Genomic DNA, 12828 nt, shown 5'->3' on the forward strand with positions numbered 1-12828 from the left:
AGAAAATGAATGAATGGTGTGTGTCTCACTCGATTCAGGCTGCTATAGCAAAATGTCATGGACTGGGTGGCTTATAAACAATAGGAATTTATTGCTGACTGTTCTGGAAGCTGGGGTATCCAAGTACTGATAGATCTAGTACTTGATAGCCCAAACTCCTCTGTCCTTACATGGTGGAAGGGGCGAGGGATCTCTCAGTGGTCTCTTTCATAAGGGCACTAATCCTGCTCATGAGAGCTCTTCCTTCCCTCATGACTTAAAGACCCTACCCCTAACACCATCACCTCGGGGGTTAGAATTTCAACATGTGAATTTGGGGGAGACATAAACAGACCATAGTGGTGTGTTTGAGCATGCTGGGAAGGGGCGCATTGATTACTATGCAGCTCAGAAAGGCCTAGAGTAGCAGAGAATCAAAATGTCCTAAAGGAACCATGCCAAGCAAATGAGTATGTCCCTGTGGCTGCTGGCATGAACTGATGATGCAGAACCCTGGGGCCTATGGATGTCTCTATCTGCTGACAGATGACCTGGAGGACCATAAAGACAGCCCGTCCTGCTGCCTTAGGATTATGTAAGCCCCAAGAATTACTTGTGACCCCCAAAATGGTGAGAGCCTCAGTGAGTTTATTCCAACTTGGTGAAAAGTAGGCTCAGAACAGAAATCAAGTTAAGGAGAAGTAAAGAAATTGTCCTTTCTTCCCTGAGTTGAATATGAATATTTATACCCCCAAATATTTATTTCTATACTAGTCTGATCCTTCTGACTAGACTATAACAGAACAGTGACTGAAGCTCTATTACCTTCCCATCCCCTGCCATTGCTGTCTTAGTAACTCACCCAGAGTCAGGACTCAATAAGTATGTTTTTAAGCTGATTGAACTGATCGAGTATAGATTCAGAAGTGTACAACAGAGTTGGATAGCCAACAGCAAGAAGACAATTATTTTTTATTTATGGGGAGGGCCCCAAATGTTTTTCATATTTTCATGAGAAAATGGAAGAGTTGCATCAGTGGTCTGGAAACATCGATGGAATTTGTTTCTCTGGCATACAGAAGGTTGTTTGACCCCAGTGATTGAAAGGAGTTGGCAAGGTCTCTCACTCATGGTCAGAGAGTACTTACATTTTTGGAAAATTGAACCACAGAGTTTTAGAACTGGAAGGGATATTAGTCGAGTAAGCCAACACCCTCTCTTATAAGTGGGAAAAAACTGAAGCCCAGAGATATGTGGCAAATGGCCCAAAGTAGCAGAGTCAAAGTGAGAGCCAGATACGAGTCTGCCCCTTCCTTCTCCCATTTCCCTCTCAGCTGAGCCTCCACGACCTGCCCCTTCACCCAGTCTCTTGCAGCCCCTCTACTCTCTCACTCCGGTGTCTCCATAATTCATCCTCCCCAGCCACCTGGAAATACCTCAACTTTGACCGAGCCAAGGTTTCTGGGCTCTTGGTACACTAGGCTGCCAAGCTTTGCTTGAGAACACCAGACAAGCTCACAGACTGGTGCCACCATAAACTCATGGCTGCCAGACCCTATCAGGTTCTTCAGTGCTCCCAGCAACCTGTGAATCCTTCCCTGATCCACTCTCACAGTCTCCACTTCATTATTTCAGTGTTTCTACTCTCCTCCTCAAACTTCTGACCACACGACATCTCCCCTTTACACGCAATCCTACTGAAATGAATTCCTGTAACAAGAAAGCCCTTGATCCCTGTATGGTTAGACCATTTAAGACAGCTGTTCCCTTGATTTCGCTACACCCCCTGCTCTACCAGTCCCAGCTTCACTCACGAGGCTACCCAAACCTCTTAATTAGAGGACTCCGTTAGTCCCTGGTGACTGGTGAGCCTACCCTTATAAATGGTAGCCTCCTTCTCCCCTGAGGAGGAAAGACTGTTGCCATGTCCTGCTCACCATCTGCCACACAAGGTGGGGTGTCACTCCAGGACACTTTGTATGAGATCCCCTGTGCAGGAAACCATTGATGTCTCTGTTGCTGTCTCCAGGCTCTTCACTCTTGAGTCGGGGCAGCTGTAGGGTTTGCACAACCAAGAAGTAGGCAGCCCAACAATCTCCCATCACCAAACCCACATAAACATCAGCAGCCACACCCTCCCTTCCTCTCCCCCAACCCCTCCCCAAGTCTGAAGTCAACCCTTCCACCCATTTCCGCTCTAAGAACACATTCCTCGCTTTGTCCTGTCTCCGCTCCATCTCTCACTTCTTTTTCTGAACGACTTCCTTATCATCGGCACGTGGGGAAATGCGCACAGATAGTTCCTTTATTTAAAAATGGAGCTTCCTCAGCCCCTGTTCCCCGTGTTCTTTTCTTGCAGCCGCCTCCCTCCCTTCTCCCTCCTGGAGTTACCCTCACTCACCGTCTCATTGACCAGCACTGTCTGGCTGTCGCTCTCATCAACTCCAGCGGTTCCCACCAGGGACATCCTCGCTGTCAGATCCAAGGGAGCACCCAGCGCTCCCCCGCTCAGACAGCGTGAAGCGGCTCAATCCCTCCCCCGCTGGAAGACCGCTCAGTTCTTGCTCAGCCCATCTCTCTCCTTTCCTCACACTTCTCATCCACGTCCTGTCAGTCTTTTACTTTCTTTTAATATTTATTTTTATTTATTTATTTGGCTGCATCGAGTCTTAGTTGTGTCACGCAGGACCTTGGTGGTGGTGGCGCATGGGTTGCCTAGTTGTGGCGAGTGGGCTCGCTTGCCCCGCAGCATGTGGGATCTTAGTTCCCCAGCCAAGAATCAAGCCCGTGCTCCCCTCATTGTAAGGCGGATTCCTAAACCACGGGACCACTAGGGAAGCCCCGTCAGTCTCCGCTTCAAGTTACATTTTCTGTGTCCGTTCTTTGGGGGTGCTAGCCTGTCTTCTCCAACCACCCTAAGCATTGTACCAGGCAGTTGTATCTGCCTCCTTGACTCCGATTATAATCTAGGTTGTGCTCCGATTATAATCTAGTTGTGTGTCCGACTCTTTGCGACCCCATGGACTGTAGCCCACCAGGCTCCTCTGTCCATGGGGATTCTCCAGGCAAGAATCCTGGAGTGGGTTGCCACTGCCCTCCTCCAGAGGATCTTCCCGACCCAGGGATCGAACCCAGATCTCTCCCATTGCAGGCAGATTCTTTACTGTCTGAGCCACCAGGGAAGCCCAGAGGTATTCAGTAGGTTCAGCCAGTTATGCAAATTGGAAACACAGAGCTGGAGATGTAAATTTGTGCTTCATGTATATAGAATTAGATATGTAACCATACTGACATAATTATATTTATATACAAAATCACTGGAATCATATATGGCTTTTGGTTTTTTCCTGCCTCCACGCTAGAGTATGAGGTCTCCGGGAGCAGGGATCTCATTCGGTTCACTGCTGGATCCCAAGAACCTAGAAGAGTATCTGGCATATGGGACAGTCTCCATAAATATTTGTTGAATGAACTCACTGATGCCAAGGCTCTCATTTTCTCACCATGGGTATCAGTGTTCTAGGTAGCAGGAAATATTACAATTCATTTTGGAAATTGTACACCCAGCAAATCTTCTTAAAATAACATAATCTGTTCTTGTTCAAAGACCTCTTACCTTGAGAAACCTTGTGTAATCTTCCTAGAAGACTTCCATACACTCCATCCTCTCTGCTGTAATATATCTTCATGGAAAAGGCTCTAGAGGCCCTTAACCTTGGAGAAACCTTAGTTCTTCTTTTTATGGAAAGCGTTCTGACATGAGAAACGCCTGTGGGCTACTTTAACCCGAAATAATGACCTTAATCAAACTCGACAACCTATTCTACTTAAAGTTATATATGAGGTTCAAGTGAGTAGTTAGCAAATGAATTACAGATTTAACTTGAAATGGTCCTTCCTAATGCTTTTGCTATAATGGCTTGGGATATGACATAGCCTTCACTGGTTTTAGAAAGTAGAAAAAGAGAGTTTCTTCCATTTTAGAATGTTCTTTTCAAATTTCTTTCCTTAGGTTAGAACAGATGAGAGCCAAAAGGGGCCTGTGTCACTAATTATTATGATTTAAGCATTCATTCTTCTCATATTACTGTTTGCACATCTTTTGGTCACCCAATTCTGTTCTCTTTAATTCTTCCCCTCTTTTGTCTTCCCTCCGTCTTCTTGGAGGGAAAATAAAAAGGAATAATAAAGAGAAAAGTGAGGACTTTTCTAGTGGTCCACTGGCTAATACTCCATGCATCCATGCAGGGGCCTGGGTTCAATTCCTGGTCTGGGAACAAGATCCCACATGCGGTAACTAAGACCTGGTGCAACCAAACAAATAAATAAAAAAATTTTTTTTAAAAAAAGAGAAAAGTGTAAAATGTATCCATATATACAGATGTGGAGGGAGAAGGCTCTCACAATATATTCATACATGGAGGAAGAGTTAACATATATATGTATATAATCCATTACTATAAATGTATATTGTGTGTTTATATGTGTATGTATGTGTATGTATATACATGAATACTTAGTGTGTCCTAATATGTTTATTACTTAATTTCCAGGGTAATCATCATAAATGAATACAATTTCTGCAGATGAATATGAATATATGGATGTATATGTATACATATGGGGCTTCCCAGAAGCACTAGTGATAAAGAACCTGCCTGCCAGTACAGGAGACATAAGAGACGTGGGTTTGATCCCCGGGTCAGGAAGATCCCCTGGAGAAGGGCAAGGCAACCCACTCCAGTATTCTTGCCTGGAGAATCCCTTGGACAGAGGAGCCTGGTGGGTTACAGTCCTGGCAGGCTACAGTCCATAGGGTCGCAAAGAGTTGGACAGGACTGAAGCAACTTAGCACGCATGCACGCATGTCTATTATGCATATTGCACAATATATACATGTAATATATGCATATATAAATAACTTTACATAATTCTATGTTTTGTATGTATGAATGCATGTATACACATATATACACATATAAATATATTCTATTATCTATTATGTGTATATACATAATGCATGTGTATCTTACATATATATATTATGTATACATAATATGAGACTTCCCTGGTGGCTCAGACGGTAAAGTGTCTGTCTACTATATGGGAGACCGGGGTTCGATCCCTGGGTCGGGAAGATCTGCTGGAGAAGGAAATGGCAATCCACTCCAGTGCCATTGCCTGGAAAATCCCATGGACAGAGGAGCCTAATAGGTTACAGTCCATGGGGTTGCAAAGAGTCGGACACGACTGAGCAACTTCACTTTCATACATAATATGAATGTATATCCATAGGTTCATATGGATCTATGAAAATGTTACCCATTTGTGAAGATAACCCCGGAAATTAATACACATGCTAGGAACTACTATGTTCCTAACACCACCACCATGCATATTCATTTGAATTCTTTTTAACATATAGTTTTATGTATTTAGTCTTGGCTGTGCTGGGCCTTCATTGCCGCACGGGTTTTTCTCAAGTTGTGGCGAGCAGGGGCCACTCTTTAATTGTGCTGCACGGGATTCTCACTGCCGTGGCTTCTCTTGTTGCGGAGCACGGGTGCCAGGGCGTACAGGCTTCAGTCGTTGTGGCTCCCGGGCGCTAAATCACAGGCCCAGAAGTTGTGGCCTACGGGCTTAGTTGCTCCGCGGCATGTGGGACCTGCCTGGGTCAGGAATTGAACTCGGGTCTGCTGCATTGGGAGGCGGATTCTTTACCACTGAGACACTAGGGAAGCCCTGAATTTTTTTTAGTGATATCCAACTTTTTGGGAAATGTTGGTAACCTTTTTCTTTGGTCTAAAGTTGACACGTTCCCACAAACTATGTTACTGGAGCCAAGGTGAGTTAAAGTTCACTCTAGATTTAAGGGTAATTCTTTGAGACCACCGGAAAAACCTAAAGGCACCTGAGATTACTACAAAGACAGGCCCAGACATCCTGGGGAGGGGACATCTGGTCCATCTTGCCTCGTATACGCTCATGTGTCCCCAACAGATCTCCATGCGTGCTTGATCCAGAGAACAGAAGCGGCTAAACTCCTTATAAACTGCTGTTGCAAGAAGAAATGGAGAAGCCATACATCTTAACCTCCTACTTGCCAGTGCCCCTCGGACAGCAGGCTGTGTCCCCCTGCCCCCCACCTGCAGGAAGGGCCACACTGCCACTGAGCGTTTAGCCCACCAGCAAGGAGGGTCGAATGTTGAAGTGTTTCTGTGACGCAGAAGACCCGAGTTGCTACTGAATTTTATTATTAATTAGCTGTGCAATCCAGGGCACGTCACTTTCCTTCTGTGAACCTCAGTTCCCCTCAGTCAGTGAAGAGGGGAAAATTATCTCTAAGCTTCGTCTTAACTCTCCCATTCTGTTCTAACTTTCTAGGATGTCATGCATAAATGGGAAAATATAAGGCTACCATCCTTCTAGTTTCTAATTTGTGCGGTAAAATGTCTGATCAGTTTAATTAAAGATAAGTATCTTTTGTATTGAAAACAAAATTAGGAGTCTGGGAGATGTGGAAAGTAGCTTCAAATCAAAAGGAGATCAAACCAGTCAATCCTAAAGGAAATCAACCCTGAATATTCATTGGAAGGGCTGAAGCTGAAGCTCCAGTACTTTGGCCACCTGATGTGAAGAACCTACTCATTGGAAAAGACCCTGATGCTGGGAAAGATTGAAGGCAGGAGGAGAAGGGGACGAAAGAGGGTGAAATGGTTGGATGGCACCACTGACTCAACAGACATGAATTTGAGCAAACTCTGGGGAATAATGGAGGACAGATGAACCTGGCAGGCTAGTCTATGGGGTCACAAAGAGTCAGACATGACTGAGCAACTTTCTAAACAACAACAAAAAGTAGCTTCAACAGTAGTCAGCACTATGACAAGGGAAGATCCTGAAGCTTAATATTCCTCTACTAATGAGATCTTAAGTGAGGGGAAAAGAACCAAGGGAGCTGTGTGTAGAACAGCTTTCCGGAGCGGCGAAAGCGACAGGAATGACTGTAACCTGGCATTCCTGGAACTGTTAGGACAGGCATATAAAAAAGTCTGGGAGAAACTTGGCAGGGGATATTGTGGAAGACTGTCACTTCAATATTGGTCTCTATTTGACTTAGTAAACCATGTGCTACCTTTGCATTCGGGGAAAAAGATCAATGGTTAATGAAATAATAAGTGAAAATGACTGATAAAAATCATTACCACTATCAGTTTTGGTCACACTCCTACAGGCTTTGTTTTGCTCAAGTGAGAACTGCCTAGCAGAATCTCATGTCTCTTCTCCCCTGACCACCAGGAAGGAAAAAAAGATATTAGAATAAGACATAACTAAATGAAACCCGGGGCTTGTCCCACCCTGCCAAGAAGAGCGAAAAGCCATCGTCATTTTTTCAGTGTCTCCTCTGCAGTCCCTTCATAGCACTCAGTTCATGAAATCAGGCACCTCGCAAGCACTGGATTGAGAAAATCATTCTCTTACCAAGGTGAGCAACAGGAGTTTTTGCCAAAGTAAAAGAAACATCAGCATGACAAAAGCACAGCTGCAATTCACTAACTAGTCTTTCAAAGAGAGCCTTAAACAAACTTCCATCCACTACATTTTTTTTGCTGATTTTAATTAATTATTGACAATTTTGCTGGGCACTAACTGTATTAAAATGGGGGGAGGGGGTGCAAAAGGACCATACCAAAGTTAATATCCCTAACAGTTCCATCACCTGGTGTAGAAGTACTAGTTATCTCCAGCATCTGTTTTACCCATCTGCTATAACCGGAGTCAGCTTGCAAGTCAAATGCAGCCAGCCACCTGTCCTTGTAAATAAAGTTTTATTGGCACACAGCCATGAACATTCATATCCCTATTGTCTGTGGCTGCTCTCCCACTGCAACGGCAAAGTTAAGTAGTTGAGACAGAGATCATGTAGCTCAGAAAGCCTGAAATATTTACTATCTGGCCCTCGACAGAAAGAGAAGTTTGCCAGCCCTTGTTCTATAATACTAGGTCGTGCAATTTTAACCTCAGTTCGTGGCTGCCTGGAATAGAGACTTTATTTTTCTCCCATGCTGCAGTTATGTCTGATGTCTAAGGGTTGCAATAAGATGTAAGTGCAAGTTGGGCACGATTTCGTCTTAAACCATGAGAAAAGTTTGAACACAGAGGCCATGCACAGCAGAGCACCAAGGTGACTGGTCCTGATGCCATGGAACAGTGTTCTGAACTTGGACATTTGGCCCAGATTTCTAGATGAGAGAGAAAGAAATTCTTACTTAGGGTTTTTGTCTCTCATAGAATCTAATCCTAATATTTGGGGCATGACCATTTTAAACATAAAGTGTAGCTAAAGTTAAAATTTTTTAATTTATTTTTAATTGAAGTATAGTTGATTTACAATGTTGAGTTAGTTTCTGGTACATAGCAGAGATTCAGTTACATATGTGTACACACACACACACACCCACACACACACACACACACACACTGTTTTTTAGATTCTTTTCCATTATGGTTTGTTAGAATATTGAATATAGTTCCCTGTGCTATATGGTCAAAACTTGTTACTTATCCATCCTAGATATAATAGTTTGCATTTACTAATCCCAAACTCCTAATTTACTCCTCCCCACCCTTTCCCCCATTTGGTAATCATAAGCTTCTTTTCTGTATCTGTCTGTCTTTTTTTGAAATTGATTTTATTTTTTTAAATTGAAGTCTAGTTGGCCTTCCCTTCTGGCTCAGACAGTAAAGAATCTACCTGAAATGCAGGAGACCCAGGTCTAATCCGTGGGTCAGGAAGATCCCCTGGAGAAGGGAATGGCTACCCACTTCAGTATTCTTGCCTGAAGAATTCTGTGGCCAGAGGAGCCTGGCAGGCTACAGTCCATAGGGTCGCAAAGAGCCAGACATGACTGAGGGACTAACACGTACATAGTTGATTTACAATGTTGGGTTAGTTTTGGGTGTGCAGTGATTCATTTATGCATGTACATACATCTTTTTTGTTTTTGTTTTTTTTTTGATAGATAAGAAGTGGATTTATTTAGAGAGAAAAACACAGACAGCATATCAGCCATCTCTAGAGAGAGTGCCCTGAAATATATGGCATGGTTAGTTTTCATGGGCTGGGTAATTTCATAGGCTAATAAGTAGGAGGATTATTCCAACCATTTCAGGGAAGGAGTGGGGATTTCCATGAACTGGGCCACAACCTCCTGTTTGATCTTTGGTGGGCCTTGGAACTGTCACGGAGCTGGTAGACATGTCGCTTAGCTTGCTGGTGTGTTTCAGTGAGCGTATACTGAGACTCAAGGGCTAGTGGAGGTCAACTCCTCCACCCTCTTGGACCTCTTTGGTTCTAATCAGTTTATGTCATGTCCTTGGGCTATGTCTGTATACTTTTATGTCTGTATTTTATGTCTGTGTGCTGTATGCTCAGTCATGTCTGACTCTCTGCGACCCCATGGGCTATAGCTTGCCAAGCTCCTCTCTCCATGGAATTTTCCAGGCAAGATCCTGGAGTAGGTTGCTATTTCCTTCTCCAGGGGATCGTCCTGACCCAGGAATCAAAACTTCGTCTCTTGTGTCTTGTGCATTGGCAGGCAGAGTCTTTACCACTGTGCCACCTGGGAAGCCCATATTTCATAACTATATTCTTTTAACATTTGGGCCCCACCCCCTTCCCTCCTGTCACATTCCCCACTCAGAGATTTTACTCCCATAATTTTATTGGAAGCTTAGTGGCAATGGTCAGTCTTCTGTAGCTGCTTCAAGGCTGAGTAGGGCCATCAACCCGCCTATCTGGGAGTGAAATCTCTGGATGCCTGATCCAAGGGCTCCAGGAGCAAGACAGCTCCTTGTTTTAATTTGTTTGGGCTGGAACCCCCAAATGAGCCATCATCTTCTTGTGGAACTGTTATAGCTGCTTCCTTAGCTTTCCTATGAATCTTCTTGATGAAGCACTTCTTGTAAGAGCATCAGAGTACAAAAATAACTATCTATGATTGACAAAAGACTTAAAAGACACAGTTAAACATCTGATTACTCGATAAAGATGCTTGGTTACTGTTGTGACATACAACATTTTAAGATAACTAGAACCATAGCATTATACCAGGGCATATTGAAGAGCTGACTCATTGGAAAAGACCTTGAAGCTGGGAAAGATAGAAGGCAACAGGAGAAAGGGGCAGCAGAAAGTGAGATGATTAGATAGCATCACCAACTCGATGGATGTTAATTTGAACAAACTCTGGGAGACAGTGAAGGGCAGGGGAGCCTGTTGCTGTTGTTCAGCCACTCAGTCTTTTGTGACCCCATGGACTGCGCCACAACAGGCTTCCCTGTCCTTCACTATCTCCCAGAGTTTGCTCAAACTCATGCCACTGAGTCAGTAATGCCATCCAACCATCTCATCCTCTGTCACCCTCTTCTGCTCTCAATCTTTCCCAGCATCAAGGTCTTTTCTAATGTCAGTCGGCTCTTCGCATCAGGTAGCCAAAGTATTGGAGCTTCAGCTTCAGCATCAGTCCTTCCAGTGAATATTCAGGATTGATTTCCTTTAGAATTGACTGGTTTGATCTCCTTGCTGTCTAGGTGACTCTTGAGAGTCTGCTCCAGCACCGCAGGGGAGCTTGCCAGGCTGCAATCCACGGAGTCACCATGGGATCGCAAAGAATCGGATGCGAGTTAGTGACTGAACAACAATATCCAAATCTTAGAAACTTTATATAATTCTTAGAATTATATCAATAACATTCATCCAGATTGCCGGGAGAAATATCAATAACCTCAGATATGCAGATGACACCACCCTTATGGTAGAAAGTAAAGAGGAACTAAAAAGCCTCTTGATGAAAGTGAAAGAGGAGAGTGAAAAAGTTGGCTTAAAGCTCAACATTCAGAAAACGAAGATCATGGCATCTGGTCCCATCACTTCATGGGAAATAGACAGGGAAACAGTGGAAACAGTGTCAGACTTTATTTTTGGGGGCTCCCAAATCACTGCAGATGGTGACTGCAGCCATGAAATTAAAAGACGCTTACTCCTTGGAAGAAAAGTTATGAGCAACCTAGATAGCATATTCAAAAGCAGAGACATTACTTTGCCGACTAAGGTCCGTCTAGTCAAGGCTATGGTTTTTCCTGTGGTCATGTATGGATGTGAGAGTTGGACTGTGAAGAAGGCTGAGTGCCAAAGAATTGATGCGTTTGAACTGTGGTGTTGGAGAAGACTCTGGAGAGTCCCTTGGACTACAAGGAGATCCAGCCAGTCCATCCTGAAGGAGATCAACCCTGGGATTTCTTTGGAAGGAATGATGCTAAAGCTGAAACTCCAGTACTTTGGCCACCTCATGCAAAGAGTTGACTCATTGGAAAAGACTCTGATGCTGGGAGGGACTGGGGGCAGGAGGAGAAGGGGACGACCGAGGATGAGATGGCTGGATGGCATCACTGACTTGATGGACATGAATCTGAGTGAACTCCGGGAGTTGGTGATGGACAGGGAGGCCTGGCGTGCTGTGATTCATGAGGTCACAAAGAGTTGGACACAACTGAGTGACTGAACTGAACTGAACTAATAGAATATTTTCAAGTAAGTTTATTGTTTATGTGGTAATGCTCTCTATGCAATTTGACATACTAAATAATACTAGTTAAATATTTCTCTGAGATGCCTCAGGGGCCCTCTGACATCCCAAAGTTAGCTAAAAGTCCAAAGAACTTTAATTAAAAGTTGGTATTTGGGACGTTTGTCAAAAAGTTTTAAAACACTTAGTCAAATAAGATCATAGTTCACTGTAAGACAATACTCGCTCCTTAACGGAAGTTATAAAAGACCTCAAAAGCAAATACAGATCACTTAAAGGCAAAGAAACTCATACTATTTGTTATTAAAAGAAACATTTCAAGAAAATTTTGGAGGAGAAGCCAAATCCAGTCTGGCCCCATCACACTCCCAACAAAATCCACTTATCCAGCTTAATTTCATCTAGTCTGAGAAAATCCCGATCATGCACAACTCTATTTTTTCGTCACCCCTCTCATTTTCTTTTACTGAAAACATACATCTTGACTTTCCTCAAAAGGTCTTTTTTTCACTTCAAGTTGTTTTTCTTGCTGACAAATTTGTTGCAGATATAATAAGGTCTTGTTTGATCTCTGGTAAGCCTTGGTACTACAGAAGTGTTATACTTATCATTTATGACTCTAAAACATGTCTGTATTAATCAAACCAACAAGCTTAAGCCACCTTCAATACCAGTTATCAGTGTTCAGTTCCGTTCAGTTCAGTTGCTCAGTCGTGTCCGACTCTTTGCGACCCCATGAACTGCAGCACGCCAGGCCTCCCTGTCCACCACCAACTCCTGGAGTTTACCCAGACTCACATCCATCAAGTCAGTGATGCCATCCAGCCATCTCATCCTCGGTCGTCCCCTTCTCCTCCTGCCCCCACTCCCTCCCAGCATCAGAGTCTTTTCCAGTGAGTCAACTCTTTGCATGAGATGGCCAAAGTACTGGAGTTTCAGCTTTAGCATCATTCCTTCCAAAGAAATCCCAGGGTTGATCTCCTTTAGGATGGACTGGCTGGATCTCCTTGCAGTCCAAGGGACTCTCCAGAGTCTTCTCCAACACCACAGTTCAAACGCATCAATTCTTCGGCACTCAGCCTTCTTCACAGTCCAACTCTCACATCCATACATGACCACAGGAAAAACCATAGTCTTGAATAGACGGACCTTAGTCGGCAAAGTAATGTCTCTGCTTTTGAATATGCTATCTAGGTTGCTCATCAGTGCAGCACTGAATATTTTCCAGGTGACATGACCCTGAAATTCATTTTGGCCTGAT

Source organism: Capricornis sumatraensis, chromosome 5 (assembly GCF_032405125.1).
Source record: "Capricornis sumatraensis isolate serow.1 chromosome 5, serow.2, whole genome shotgun sequence".
NCBI lineage: Eukaryota > Metazoa > Chordata > Mammalia > Artiodactyla > Bovidae > Capricornis > Capricornis sumatraensis.